The sequence below is a fragment of the Coregonus lavaretus genome (genome assembly GCF_964263955.1).
Source record: "Coregonus lavaretus genome assembly, chromosome: 2".
NCBI classification, from domain to species: domain Eukaryota; kingdom Metazoa; phylum Chordata; class Actinopteri; order Salmoniformes; family Salmonidae; genus Coregonus; species Coregonus lavaretus.
Window position 1 is genome coordinate 35112879 of NC_139989.1, and position 16998 is coordinate 35129876.

Here is a 16998-nt window from a genome sequence, read left to right on the forward strand (position 1 = left end):
CAGACCTGAACCCAATAGAAAATCTTTGGAGGGAGCTGAAAGTCAGTATTGCCCAGCGAAAGCCACGAAACCTGAAGGATCTGGAGAAGGTCTGTATGGAGGAGTGGGTTAAAATCCCTGCTGCAGTGTGTGCAAACCTGGTCATGACCTACAGGAAACGTATGATCTCTGTAATTGCAAACAAAGGTTTCTGTACCAAATATTATGTTCTGCTTTTCTGATGTATCAAATACTTATGTCATGCAATAAAATGCAAATTAATTACTTAAAAATCATACAATGTGATTTTCTGGATATTTTTTTTTGATTCCGTCTCTCACAGTTGAAGTGTACCTATGATACATTACAGACCTCTACATGTTTTGTAAGTAGGAAAACCTGCAAAATCGGCAGTGTATCAAATACTTGTTCTCCCTACTGTACATCTCTAGGAGACAGAACGCGTCTCCTTCCTGAGCGGTATGACGGCTGCATGGTCCCATGGTGTTTATAATTGCGTACTATTGTTTGTACAGATGAACGTGGTACCTTCAGACTTGTGGAGGTCTACCATTTTTGTTTCTGAGGTCTTGGCTGATTTCTTTTGATTTTCCCATGATGTCAAGCAAAGAGGCACTGAGTTTGAAGGTAGGCCTTGAAATAAATCCACAGGTACACCTCCAATTGACTCAAATTATATCAATTAGGCTATCATTTACATTTGAGTCATTTAGCAGACACTCTTATCCAGAGCGACTTACAGTTAGTGAGTGCATACATATTTGATTTATTTTTGTCTTTTTTTTTTCATACTGGTTTCTAAAGCCATGACATCATTTTCTGGAATTTTCCAAGCTGTTTAAAGGCACAGTCAACTTAGTGTATGTAAACTTCTTACCTACTGGAATTGTGATACAGTGAATTATAAGTGAAATAATCCGTCTGTAAACAATTGTTGGAAAAATTATTTGTGTCATGAACAAATTAGATGTCCTAATCGACTTGCCAAAACTATAGTTTGTTAACAAGACATTTGTGGAGTGGTTGAAAAAAACTAGTTTTAATGACTCCAACCTAAGTGTATGTAAACTTCCGACTTCAACTGTATATGCTTCGTTTAATACACTGAAAACAAACTTAAAGATACCAAAAACAATTTAGTATAATCAATTATGTTAAATATCATGTGGTTGTCCATGGTAGGTATGTGTGTGTGTACTTAAAACAATTATGGTAGGGGTGGTAGGGTTAGTGAAAAATAATAAAGGAAAATATATTTAAAAATGATGAGTGTATATGCAGTATATCAAAGAAAATACATTAAAAAAATAAGAACACAGAAGGAGACTGAGATACAACCGACTCCATATCGCCTTGCTTGGAGGATAGCTCCATACGAGCCGACCACGAGCCCAGATCCACCCCCGCATCCTGCAGCCAAGGTACAGGCAACCAGGGGAGGAAAGTCAACTTCAGTCCCACCAAGCCTTCTAAAGAAGGCTACACTCCTCCCTCGACAGCGGCCGCATGAGTTGGTTCGATCCAGGGCAGCCTCAGCATGCACCCAGCCGAGACATACAAGACAACACTCGTATCATTCAAAGACATGGTGAAACAGCAAGACTGTGTGCAAGGTCATGAACTCGAACCCGGCTTAACAGCCTTCGTCGATTCGTTTGTGCTAGTCATCTTCCTTACAACCAGTTAGCGAGGCTAAACAGGCAGCAGAATAACTAACAAATTGGTAGGGAACTTCACGAAACTAGTTACCAAACTTTAACACACAACCTCCAGAAGGATGAGCACGTCTTCCTTAAGTGGAACAGTTAAGTTGGAGTAAAACCTGATACATTTTGTGTTCAAATGTTAATTTTTTAAGAAATGCAAGAAATGCATGAATTGTTCTTCTCAGCTCACCAACCAAGAATTCACAAAATGGGACAAACACCAAATTGAGACTGCATGCAGAATTCTGCAAAAATATTCCCCATGTACAACGTAAAACAAAACACTAAATAATGCATGCAGAGCAGAATTAGGCCGATACCCACTAATTATCAAAATCCAGAAAAGAGCAGTTAAATTCTACAACCACCTAAATGGAAGCGATTCCCAAGCCATCTATAACAAACCCATCACATACAGAGAGATGAGCCTGGAAAATAGTCCCCTAAGCATGCTGGTCCTCGGGCTCTGTTCACAAACACAAACAGACCCCACAGAGCCCCAGGACAGCAACACAATTAGACCCAACCAAATCATGAAAAAGCAAAAACAGAGAATGTACACAGTGGCAGAATACCTGACCACTGTGACTGACCCAAACGTAAGGAAAGCTTTGACTATGTACAGACTCAGTGAGCATAGCCTTGCTATTGAGAAAGGCCGCCGTAGGCAGACCTTGCTCTCAAGAGAAGACAGGCTATGTGCACACTGTCCACAAAATGAGGTGGAAACTGAGCTGCACTTCCTAACCTCCTGCCAAATTTATGACCATATTAGAGACACATATTTCCCTCAGATTACACAGACCCACAAAGAATTTGAAAACACACCCAATTTTGATAAACTCCCATATCTATTGGGTGAAATACCACAGTGTGCCATCACATCAGCAAGATGTGTGACCTGTTGCCACAAGAAAATGGCAACCAGTGAAGAACAAACACCATTGAAAATACAACCCTTATTTATGTTTATTTATTTTTCCCTTTTGTACTTTAACTATTTGCACATAATATGACATTTGAAATGTATTTTCTTTTTGTAACTTTTTTTAGTGTAATGTTTACTGTAAATGTTTTTGTTGTTGTTTATTTCAGTTTTGTTTATTATCTATTTCACTTGCTTTGGCAATGTAAACATATGTTTCCCATGACAATAAAGCCCCTTAAATTGAAATGGAATTGAAGGAATTAATTAGTTCCTCTGGTTTATCACCTGTGGAAGGCAGGGCTTCTAGTGAGGCATGGTGTTCATTGGCCTTGTCAGGCATGATTCTAATGCTCTTCTGTAGAGGGCGCTAGCACACAAATTCACCATATCTGTGTTGTATCGAGCTGACCGACTGAGTAAGACTTTTAAGCAGGTCAACATTCACAGGGCTGTAGGTCCAGACGGATTACCAGGACGTGTTCTCCGAGCATGCGCTGACCAACTGGCAAGTGTCTTCACTGACATTTTCAAAATGTCCCTGACTGAGTCTGTAATACCAACATGTTTCAAGCAGACCACCATTGTCCCTGTGCCCAAGGACACTAAGATAACCTGCCTAAATGACTACCGACCCGTAGCACTCACATCTGTAGCCATGAAGTGCTTTGAAAGGCTGGTCATGGCTCACATCAACAGCATAATCCCAGAAACACTAGACCCACTCCAATTTGCATACCGCCCCAACAGATTCACAGATGATGCAATCTCTATTGCACTCCACACTGCCCTTTCCCACCTGGACAAGAGGAACACCTATGTGAGAATGCTATTCATTGACTACAGCTCAGCGTTCAACACCACAGTGCACTTAAAGCTCATCACTAAGCTAAGGACCCTGGGAAAAACACCTCCCTCTGCAACTGGATCCTGGACTTTCTGACGGGAAACCCCCAGGTGGTAAGGGTAGGTAACAACACATCTGGCACGCTGATCCTCAACACGGGGGCCCCTCAGGGGTGCGTGCTCAGTCCCCTCCTGTACTCCCTGTTCACCCATGGCTGAATGGCCAGGCACGACTCCAACACCATCATTAAGTTTGCCGATGACACAACAGTGGTAGGCTGATCACCGACAACGATGAGACAGCCTATAGGGAGGAGGTCAGAGACCTGGCCGTGTGGTGCCAGGATAACAACCTCTCCCTCAACGTGATCAAGACAAAGGAGATGATTGTGGACTACAGGAGAAAAAAAAGAGGACTGAGCATGCCCCCATTCTCATCGACGGGGCTGTAGTGGAACAGGTTGAGAGCTTCAAGTTCCTTGGTGTCCACATCACCAACAATCTAACATGGTCCAAACACACCAAGACAGTCGTGAAGAGGGCACGACAAAGCCTATTCCCCCTCAGGAGACTGAAAAGATTTGGCATGGGTCCTCAGATCCTCAAAAAGTTCTACAGCTGCACCATCGAGAGCATCCTGACTGGTTGCATCACCGCCTGGTATGGCAACTGCTCGGCCTCCGACCTCAAGGCACTACAGAGGGTAGTGCGTACAGCCCAGTACATCACTGGGGCCAAGCTTCCTGCCATCCAGGACCTCTATACCAGGCGGTGTCAGAGGAAGGCCCTAAAAATTGTCAAAGACTCTAGCCACCCTAGTCATAGACTGTTCTCTCTGCTACCGCACGGCAAGCAGTACCGGAACGCCAAGTTTAGGTCCAAAAGGCTTCTCAACAGCTTCTACCCCCAAGCCATAAGACTCCTGAACAGCTAATCATGGCTACCCGGACTATTTGCACTGCCCCCCCCCACCCCATCCCCCTCTTTTACGCTGCTGCTACACTGTTTATTATTTATGCATAGTCACTTTAACTCTACCCACATGTACATATTACCTCAATTACCTCGACTAGCCGGTGCCCCCACACATTGACTCTGTACCGGTACCCCCCTGCATATAGCCTCCTTACTGTTATTTTATTTTACTGCTGCTGTTTAGTTATTCGCTTTTCTTTTTTTACTTAACACTTTACTTTTTCTTTTAAAAACTGCATTGTTGGTTAAGGGCTTGTAAGTAAGCATTTCACTGTAATGTCTACACCTGTTGTATTTGGCGCATGTGGCAAATCAAATTTGATTTGCATTATAATAATATAATTCCTCTTTTTTTTGTATACAATATATATAATGTATTTTATACAGTATTTTTTGCTAATCTTTATCAAGGGTGCCAGTTATTTGGAAGCTGAATGCATGTACTGTAATTTAATCTATGCAATCGCTGTACATTATCTCATGGTAATATTGAGGAAATAGGAAACAGTGTTTAAAAGTACCAAGTACCTTGACGGTCGTTCCACGAAAAGATTGCCTTTTGCGTCCCTTTGACATTTAAAGTAGAAATGGTGCACCAACATTGCATTTTAAAAGCCTCTTCATTTAAATGAAGTTCCCTTTAAAGTTGCAATCAGCAGTCGCTACATACATTTTTACACTTTTAAATTAATGATATGCACCCATTATTCTTGAAGAAAATAACTTATAAATGCTTCATGACCTTAGTTCAACTGTCATACCCCATCATAACCCAAAATTCTTATTGTTTCTACTGCTGATTGCTGCTTTAATATAGACCTCATGGAAAATTCAATAAATCAGATTTTTAATATGAATAAAGACTTGCTAAAGTGCCAGAAAATCCTTATTTTGACATGTCCTCCCTCTTGACAGAACACAATATTTAAAACTTTAAAAGTACCAAGTACAATGACTTGCTGGGGGAATTTCTACGTTTAGCTCAACTAACCTGGTGCACTTCTGGTCCTCATCAACTGGGATAAATCTGTTGGAAACAATGAAACCATAAAATAACGTTCCCCTTAAATTCAATCAAGCATCAAACCAAACCATGTAAATATGAATCAGAAAATACTGTGAATTCCATATCATACTATATTATCATTAGGCTGTAATGGATTAACAGAACTTGATCTTACTTGTTGAGCCTTTCAAATAAGAAGCTGAAGTAAACATACCTTTGAGGAGGCAGAAGAGAATCATTTCAAGTCTGTCATGAAAACATTAATGTCACAATCGTTGACACATGATGAAGCGGACCAAGGCGCAGCGTGATAGGCGTACATACTTTTATTAGTGTACACACAACGAACCAAAACAATAAACGATACGTGAAGTCCTAGGTTAAATACAAACCTTCCGGAACAAGATCCCACAAAACAAAAGTGCCAACAGGCTGCCTAAGTATGGTTCCCAATCAGAGACAACGAGAATCAGCTGCCTCTGATTGGGAACCACCCTGGCCAACATAGAAAACACGAACTAGAACACAACATAGAAAATAACACATAGAAACTCCACACCCTGGCTCAACATATAAGAGTCCCCAGAGCCAGGGCGTGACAGTACCCCCCCCCCCCCCCCAAAGGCGCGGACTGCGACCGCGCCAACCAAACCCAACAGGGGAGGCATCCGGGCGTGACCACCACTCTCTCGCTACCCCCTCGTAGCGCCCCTGGTCTGGTCCCGCTGGCCGGAGCTGGACTGGACACCGGTGGAGCGGATTGCTCAGGCTCCGGTGTGGAGGCACGGGCTGTGCCGGACTGACGAAGCGCACCACTGGCTTGGTGCGGGGAGCAGGAACAGGCCTTACCGGGCTGGCGACGCGCACCACAGGCTTGGTGCGAGGGACAGGAACAGGCTGGACCGGGCTGGCGACGCGCACCACAGGCTTGGTGCGAGGGACAGGAACAGGCCGGGCCGGGCTGGCGATGCGCATCACAGGCTTGGTGCGAGGGACAGGAACAGGCCAGACCGTACTGGGAACACACACCACTGGCCTTGTGCGGGGATCAGGAACGGGCCGGACCGGACTTGTAACACACCCCAGTACCTCTCGCCGTGCCTCTACACTCTCCTTCCCTCTGATGACCAATGGCCCCCGTAACCTGGTGGCCTTCTCTCCTAGTCCACAATCTCGCCCTGTAGCTGCCTCCAGCAGCCCCGTCGTCCATGCCGTGTGCCCCCCCCCCAAAAAATATCTTGGGGTTGCCTCTCGCCTGTCCGACGACGACACTGTTGACGCCGTACCTCCTCTCTCGCCAGGGCTTTAACTTTAGCCCATGGCCCTTTGCCCGCGAACATGTCCTCCCAGGACCACCATTGGCCCACCTGGGCCATCGCCAACCTCTCCAGCTCCTTACCCGGCGTTTGCTCCTGTACACGCTGCTTGGTCCTTGTATGGCGGGATCTTCTGTCATGATCGTTGACACATGATGAAGCGGACCAAGGCGCAGCGTGATAGGCGTACATACTTTTATTAGTGTACACACAACGAACCAAAACAATAAACGATACGTGAAGTCCTAGGTTAAATACACAAACCTTCCGGAACAAGATCCCACAAAACAAAAGTGCCAACAGGCTGCCTAAGTATGGTTCCCAATCAGAGACAATGAGAATCAGCTGCCTCTGATTGGGAACCACCCTGGCCAACATAGAAAACACGAACTAGAACACAACATAGAAAATAACACATAGAAACTCCACACCCTGGCTCAACATATAAGAGTCCCCAGAGCCAGGGCGTGACAATTAAGGGCTTTTTTACACTAACAAAACGTGTTGCCGGCACTGCCTTACTTCGACTTACTTCTTTTAAGCCTAATTCATACCCTTATTTAACTAGGCAAGTCAGTTAAGAACAAATTCTTATTTACAATGACGGCCTACCCCGGCCAAACCCTCCCCTAACCCGGACGACGCTGGGCCAATTGTGCGGCACCCTATGGGACTCCCGATCATGGCAGGTTGTGATACAGCCCGGCATCAAACTCGGGTCTGTAATGACGCCTCTAGCACTGCGATTCAGTGCCTTAGACCGCTGCGCCACTCGGTCCCTTTACGCAAGCACACAATGCAAGGGCACACTTATCTTCGCAAAATGGAAATCCTGCATAGTTGCGTCAGGTAAAAAAATGATGGGCTATATATGTTTGCTTGTCTTATTGTATTGCGTAGGCAGTAAATTAGGCTTTACACAATCCTTACATTACCTTGGATGTGGTGCGGCCAAAGCCACATTCATGCTACATGTGTATGTGCAGCTATTAACATACTGTGAATACCATAGTATGCAGTAGTAAATAAAAGTAAGCAATATACTCAAAGTATTCAGGAGCTTTTCAACCAAACCAAATTGCAGGTAATGTTGCACACTTGAGTAATGCAAGATAGTCTGTAGAGCATATACAGATGGGCTATCCAAATAAAGTGTTATCCAATGCAATGATTCACAGATGTGCATACATTTTTACATTGTGTGCAGTAAAAATGTTTTTGCTAATACAACAAAAATGTGGTGTACTGGTATAAATAATGGTCATGTAGCTTCGGAGAACCACTCTTTATTTAATACCACTCAGAGAGAGGGGTATGTGGTGTAGAAGTGTCCCAAACTAGTTGATCTATTTAATCTCCCTGCAGGCCGGCATGGCCTGTTTGCAATAAGATGGTTTGTAACTCAGCAATAGAGACCACAGGGTGAATACAATACCATCATGAAAAATTGTCATTTTTTCATCAGTGCAAAAATCTACTGACAGTAATGATTATATGTTGGTGTATTTGGGAATTATTTCAGTAAGCACCACTTTCTGTGCCTTTTGTTACCAAATAGTCGGCAACACCCTTGCAAAGTTTTCACATTTTCCTGCCTTAAATTTCTATCTAAAAAGGGATTAATATTGGGATTTTTACCCAATGATCTAAACAACCTACTCCACATTTTCAAAGTGAAAGAACAATTATAGACGTTTTCTGAAACTAATAAAAAATAAGAAACAAAAAACATATTGGTCGCATAGGTCTTCACACCCCTAGCTGTGGTACAAGTAAATACGTCCAGGAACTACAGTGGGGAAAAAAAGTATTTAGTCAGCCACCAATTGTGCAAGTTCTCCCACTTAAAAAGATGAGAGAGGCCTGTAATTTTCATCATAGGTACACGTCAACTATGACAGACAAATTGAGAAAAAATTATCCAGAAAATCACATTGTAGGATTTTTAATGAATTTATTTGCAAATTATGGTGGAAAATAAGTATTTGGTCACCTACAAACAAGCAAGATTTCTGGCTCTCACAGACCTGTAACTTCTTCTTTAAGAGGCTCCTCTGTCCTCCACTCGTTACCTGTATTAATGGCACCTGTTTGAACTTGTAATCAGTATAAAAGACACCTGTCCACAACCTCAAACAGTCACACTCCAAACTCCACTATGGCCAAGACCAAAGAGCTGTCAAAGGACACCAGAAACAAAATTGTAGACCTGCACCAGGCTGGGAAGACTGAATCTGCAATAGGTAAGCAGCTTGGTTTGAAGAAATCAACAGTGGGAGCAATTATTAGGAAATGGAAGACATACAAGACCACTGATAATCTCCCTCGATCTGGGGCTCCACGCAAGATCTCACCCCGTGGGGTCAAAATGATCACAAGAACGGTGAGCAAAAATCCCAGAACCACACAGGGGGACCTAGTGAATGACCTGCAGAGAGCTGGGACCAAAGTAACAAAGCCTACCATCAGTAACACACTACGCCGCCAGGGACTCAAATCCTGCAGTGCCAGACGTGTCCCCCTGCTTAAGCCAGTACATGTCCAGGCCCGTCTGAAGTTTGCTAGAGTGCATTTAGATGATCCAGAAGAGGATTGGGAGAATGTCATATGGTCAGATGAAACCAAAATATAACTTTTTGGTAAAAACTAAACTCGTCATGTTTGGAGGACAAAGAATGCTGAGTTGCATCCAAAGAACACCATACCTACTGTGAAGCATGGGGGTGGAAACATCATGCTTTGGGGCTGTTTTCTGCAAAGGGACCAGGACGACTGATCCGTGTAAAGGAAAGAATGAATGGGGCCATGTATCGTGAGATTTTGAGTGAAAACCTCCTTCCATCAGCAAGGGCATTGAAGATGAAACGTGGCTGGGGCTTTCAGCATGACAATGATCCCAAACACACCGCCCGGGCAACGAAGGAGTGGCTTCGTAAGAAGCATTTCAAGGTCCTGGAGTGGCCTAGCCAGTCTCCAGATCTCAACCCCATAGAACATCTTTGGAGGGAGTTGAAAGTCCGTGTTGCCCAGCGACAGCCCCAAAACATCACTGCTCTAGAGGAGATCTGCATGGAGGAATTGGCCAAAATACCAGCAACAGTGTGTGAAAACCTTGTGAAGACTTACAGAAAACGTTTGACCTGTGTCATTGCCAACAAAGGGTATATAACAAAGTATTGAGAAACTTTTGTTATTGACCAAATACTTATTTTCCACAATAATTTTCAAATAAATGCATTAAAAATCCTACAATGAGATTTTCTGGATTTTTTTTTCTCATTTTGTCTGTCATAGTTGACGTGTACCTATGATGAAAATTACAGGCCTCTCTCATCTTTTTAAGTGGGAGAACTTGCACAATTGGTGGCTGACTAAATACTTTTTTCCCCCACTGTATTTCTTTAATGAGGTCCATCTGTTTGCAAAAGTAGTGGTTCTCATGATTTGAGAGCAACTTCCCCTATCTCTGTAATGTCAGAGGATAGTGGAGAGTGAATTTCAAACAATGATTCAACCTCAGAGCCAACAATGCACTGTAAAACTTTTACCTGTAAATATACAGCATTATACTGGCACCACAGTGGCCAGCTTAATAATATAATTTTGCTTTGCTATGTTTTACAGTACTATTTTCCTTACCGTAAAGACCTATTACAGCATCCTTGCTGTAAATGTACAGGGATGCTGTAATGTTTTACTGTAAGGAAAATAGTACTGTAAAACATAGCAAAGCAAAAATATATTATTAAGCTGGCCACTGTGGTGCCAGTATAATGCTGTACATTTACAGGTAAAAGTTTTACAGCTTAATAATATAATTTTGCTTTGCTATGTTTTACAGTACTATTTTCCTTACCGTAAAGACCTATTACAGCATCCTTGCTGTAAATGTACAGGGATGCTGTAATGTTTTACGGTAAGGTAAATAGTACTGTAAAACATAGCAAAGCAAAATTATATTATTAAGCTGGCCACTGTGGTGCCAGGATAATACTGTACATTTACAGAGAAATTCTACCTGAAATCTAAATGTAAGAAAAACATTTGTACATAAGATACATTTATTCAAATTGGTAACAATATTAAAAACAAATTAACAGTATTGACAAAAGAAGTAAAAAAAAAGTTTACACATACAGTACCAGTCAAAGGTTTGGACACACCTACTCATTCCTGGGTTTTTCTTTTTTGAAACTATTTTCTACATTGTAGCATAATAGTGAAGACATCAAAACACATCATGTAGTAACCACAAAAGTGTTAAACAAATCAAAATATATTTTAGATTTTAGATTCTTCAAAGTAGCCACCCTTTTCCTTGATGACAGCTTTGCACACTCTTGGCATTCTCTCAACCAGCTTCACCTGGAATGCTTTCCCAACAGTCTTGAAGGAGTTCCCACATATGCTGAGCACTTGTTGGCTGCTTTTCCTTCACTATTCGGTCCAACTCATCCCAAACCATCTCAATTGGGTAGAGGTCAGGTGATTGTGAAGGTCATCTGATGCAGCACTCCATCACTCTCCTTCTTGGTCAAATATCCCTTACACAGCCTGGAGGTGTGTTGGGTCATTGTCCTGTTGAAAAACAAATTATAGTCCCACAAAGCGCAAACCAGATGGAATGGCGTATCGCGGCAGAATGCTGTGGTAGCCATGCTGGTTAAGTGTGCCTTGAGTTTTAAATTAATCACTGACAGTGTCACCAGCAAAGCACCCCCACACCATCACACCTCCTCCTCTATGCTTCACGGTGGGAACCACACATGAGAACATCATCCGTTCAACTACTCTGCGTCTCACAAAGACACGGCGGTTGTAACCAAAAATCGCAAATTTGGACTCATCAGACCAAAGGACAGATTTCCACGGTCTAAAGTCCATTGCCCATGTTTCTTGGCCCAAGCAAGTCTCTTGTTCTTATTGGTGTCATGTAGTAGTGGTTTCTTTGCAGCAATTAGACCATGAAGGCCTGATTCATGCAGTCTCCTCTGAACAGCTGATGTTGAGATGTGTCTGTTCCTTGAACTCTGTGAAGCATTTATTTGGGCTGCAATTTCTGAGGCTGGTAACTCTAATGAATGTATCCTCTACAGCAGAGGTAACTCTGGGTCTTCCTTTCCTGTGGCGGTCTTCATGAGAGCCAGTTTCATCAGTGTTCAACACTTGATGTTTTTTGCGACTGCACTTGAAGAAACGTTTTAATATAATTGGTTCAGAGTTTATTTCGATATTTCAACCTGCGTTTCCTGATCGCGTCTGGTGTGGGGGGACAAAATCAACTAGAGCTCGATGGCGAACGTGGACGCACGCGTGCATGCGGTCTGGGTAGCATGTAATGAACTTATCCTCTGCAGCGGAGGTAACTCTGGGTCTTCCTTTCCTGTGGCGGTCCTCATGAGAGCTAGTTTCATCATAGCGATTGATGGTTTTTGCAACTGCACTTGATTAAACTTTCAAAGTTCTTGAAATGTTCCCTTTTGACTGACCTCCATGTCTTAAAGTAATGATGGACTGTAATTTCTCTTTGCTTATTTGAGCTGTTCTTGCCATAATATGGACTTGGTCTTTTACCAAATAGGGCTATCTTCTGTATACCACCCCTACCTTGTCACAACACAACTGATTGGCTCAAACGCATTAAGAAGGAAAGAAATTCCACAATTGAACTTTTAACAAGGCACACCTGTTAATTGAAATGCATTCCAGGTGACTACCTCATGAAGCTGGTTGAGAGAATGCCAAGAGTGTGCAAAGCTGTCATCAAGGCAAAGGGTGGCTACTTCTTGGCCTTCCTGCGACACCTGGTGTTGTAGGTGTCCTGGAGGGCAGGCAGTGTGCACCCAATGGTGCGTGTATCACTCTCTGAAGCGCCTTGCGGTCCGCGGCGGTGGAGTTGCCATACCAGTCTGTGATGCAGCCCGATCTATGATCAGGGGCAACTCTGTTTGGGGTAAGGGGGTCCAGAGGAGGTGAAACACACAACAGGACAGTTTGGGCCGGAGAGCATCCAGGAGAGAGAAGTCAGCACAGCATCAGGTGTTCCTCATGGGGCTCTGTAACAAACCTCCTCAATTCTGATTTGTCAGCTCTTCTCACCCCTAGGACAAGCAAAGAAAAAGAAAGAATATAATGAGACAGAGAGCACCAGGGATGTTACTCTGTGGGTAAAAAGACAGGGGACAAGGGGCATATCAAGCTGGTGTCGTGTGTATGTGTACTTACCTCACTAGAGGTCTTCATTCAAACTGTGAGCTCTTGGAAGAATGGGCAAGGTAGGGATTGAGAACAAACAGCTGGCTTCCTCTGGGCCACCTTGTCATGCACTTTGTTCCATCTTCAGGATTCATCATCTTGGGTTAATTCGAACCTACAGCATATATCCAATATAGTTTATGAAATCAATTGAGGCATTGAACAAATACAAATAAGACAGCTAGATACACCTACTTCAAACCCTAGCATACGAATACAACATTGCTATAGCCTACACCAGATCACAGATTATTTCTAGCTGTGCCACCAAATTTTTGCGAACTACTGGTAAAGTGAACAGGTTTAGCTAATACTGTAACATTATGGAACAATGTTTTTAAAATTAAACAAATGGTTAGCGGGAGAGGCAATATGGACAATCATGGCCTACAAAAGGATGATTTATGTCACGCAGAAGAGAGCCAAGTGAACCGAATCACACAGGGTTGTAATAGCTAAGGAGGACAGTCTGTCCCTGTGTTGTTGACATTTATGCTCTCCCCATTGAGTAGAATATATCACGGTGACATCTAGATGGCTACCAATATAAGTTATTTATTGTGTAGGCTGCAATCCTACTTGAAATACTGTATATTCCTGGGAGGGGGAAATTCACCACGTTACTAGTTTCCACCGCCGACACTGTGTTAGGCTACAGCAGACCAGTGGCACGGCCCGTTAGGTCGGCAGGCACCTCGATACAATATGGTGCACTGGTCGTTCGCATCAACTTTAGCGGCTCGCGAGTATGGCCACAGCACAGCTACTTGAAGAAGATATTGACTAAACTAGTCGGAGCTTCATGTGTCTCACCCGACAGCATGAGGATGGCGCCTGAAACAGATCATTTGAATCTACAGTAGGCATAAGATATTACTGTAAAGAAATACAGTATGTTAGAGTACTTTTTACAGGAGGCTTCCGAATTACAGTTAATAACAGTATTTTTCAGCATTTTACCCATAATGCAGTGCAATCTACAGCATGAATGCTGTAAAACACATGTATGGTATTATACTGTGTATCCTACAGTGTTTTACTGTAGAAATTACAGAAAAATCTTACAGTGTAGTGTTCTTCCTGAAAGATCCCCTTCTCGAATTCCCGACTTCTGCCATGCTCCAATTCCGTATCGATCATTTATATTAAGATTCTACACGCTGTTCCAAAAGTGAAAGGTGGAAGTCCCCGTAGACGGGCACTTTCATATCTGAGAGTATTGTTTTCCGTCTGGAGAAAATGCACGGAAAGGACAGGTGCATCTCTCGAAAAATGGTAAAATTCTTGATTAATGTTTTATTTTATCATGAAATATTGTTTTTTATCAACTAGGTTGTATGTTTTATATGAAAGGAAAATAGACATGTGAACCCATTTTAGTCAGATGAATAAATATGAATTTATTTGCAAACATTTCACTGTCCTATATCACTCAGCAAAAAAAGAAAGATAATTAGTAAAAATCCAAATAATTTCACAGATCTTCATTGGAAAGGGTTTAAACACTGTTTCCCATGCTTGTTCAATGAACCATAAACAATTAATGAACATGCATCTGTGGAACGGTCGTTAAGACACTAACAGCTTACAGACGGTAGGCAATTAAGGTCACAGTTATGAAAACTTAGGACACTAAAGATGCCTTTCTACTGAACACAAAAAGAAAGATGCCCAGGGTCCCTGCTCATCTGCATGAACATGCCTTAGGCATGCTGCAAGGAGGCATGAGGACTGCAGATGTGGCCAGGGCAATAAATTGCAATGTCCATACTGTGAGACGCCTAAGACAGCGCTGCAGGGAGACAGGACGGACAGCTGATTGTCCTCGCAGTGGCAGACCACGTGTAACAACACCTGCACAGGATCGGTACATCCGAACATCACACCTGCGAGACAGGTACAGGATGGCAACAACAACTGCCCAAGTTACACCAGGAACGCACAATCCCTCCATCAGTGCTCAGACTGTCCGCTATAGGCTGAGAGAGGTTGGACTGAGGGCTTGTAGGCTTGTTGTAAGGCAGGTCCTCACCAGCCATCACCGGCAACTACGTCGCCTATGGGCACAAACCCACCGTCGCTGGACCAGACAGGACTGGCAAAAAGTGCTCTTCACTGACGAGTCGCGGTTTTGTCTTACCAGGGGTGATGGTCGGATCCACGTTTATTGTCGAAGGAATGAGCGTTACACAGAGGCCTGTACTCTGGAGCGGGATCGATTTGGAGGTGGAGGGTCCGTCATGGTCTGGGGCAGTGTGTCACAGCATCATCGGACTGAGCTTGTTGTCATTGCAGGCAATCTCAACACTGTGCGTTACAGGGAAGACATCATCCTCCCTCATGTGGTACCCTTCCTGCAGGCTCATCCTGACATGACCCTCCAGCATGACAATGCCACCAGCCATTCTGCTTGTTCTGTGCGTGATTTCCAGCAAGACAGGAATGTCAGTGTTCTACCATGGCCAGCGAAGAGCCCGGATCTCAATCCCATTGACCACGTCTGGGACCTGTTGGATCGGAGTGTGAGGGCTGGGGCCATTCCTCCCAGAAATGTCAGGGAACTTGCAGGTGCCTTGGTGGAAAGAGGAAAAGCGCAGCTACCTGCTCCTCTGGATCGGTGAAAACGGGAGAGACATTTACAACACATGGACACTTACCGAGGCTGAATCAAAGGTACTGAAAACATACTACGATCGTTTTGAAGTAATACCAATGCAATTTTCGCTATGTACAAATTCCATGAGAAAGTACAAGGCACTAGCGAATCGTTTGAACAGTTTGTCACTGAGCTGCGTCTGCTTGTGAAAGACTGTGATTATGCGAACAAGGATGAGATGGTCAGGGACCGTATTGTATTTGGAATATACTCACCGCTAGTGAGAGAACTTTTGAATGTTGGATCAGAGCTAACGCTGGACAAAGCTATCGACATAGCCAGATCTCACGAGCTAGCACAGGTTCAGATGAAAACCATTTCGGGCGGCAGCACGAGCGCATCACGTGAACAAGCAGTGCACGCAGTCAGGCAGACATCAAAGCACACCTCCTGTGCCCAGAGAGCATGTTTCAGAACGTAGATAGACAGAACTCCAAAACAGAGTGACACAGACTCCAAACGCCCCAAAACATGTGGATATTGTGGATACAACGTGCATGGCGAACAGGGGAATTGCCCAGCTAAAGGCAAACAGTGTACTAAATGTGGAAAATGGAATCACTTTGCAAAAGTGTGCAGAGCTTACCGTGGAAAAACAGTACATACAGTGAGTGAAGATGAAATGTCAATCAAAGAGTTAAATGCTGATGAACTGTTTATTGATTCAGTGACACAGAAAAGTCAGATATCAGAGACAGAGCAAGCCTTTGCTGACATTGAGATAGGAAGACAAGGCACAGAGCTAAAATTCTAACTAGACACTGGTGCACAAGTAAACATTATTCCTCTGAATAAGTACAGAAGATTGACATCTGAGTGCGAGCTACAGCCCACCACACGCAGACTGACTGGTTATGGTGGTGAACAGTAAAAGGCACATGCACTTTCAAATGCAAATACAAGGGAAGGGACATGATGTTGGACTTTTACGTTGTTGACACTCGAGCACCTGCAGTGCTAGGTCTTAAAGCATGTTTAGACATGGACCTTATCAAGCTAGTTTTATCAGTGACAGCACCAGTAGAGATAGAGAATATCATGGAGGAGTTTGCTGATGTTTTTACAGGAATAGGACTATTCCCAGGAGAATGTACCATTCACCTTGACCCAGACGCAACCCCTGTAGTCTACCCACGAGAAAGATTCCACTTGCTCTCCGCGCCCGTCTGAAGAAAGAGTTGGAGAGCATGGAGCAATCTGACATCGTCACCAAGGTTACAGAACCGACGGATTGGATCAACGCGTTAGTGGTGGTGGAGAAACCACCCACAGGCAAGCTCAGAGTATGTCTCGACCCAAGAGACTTGAACAAG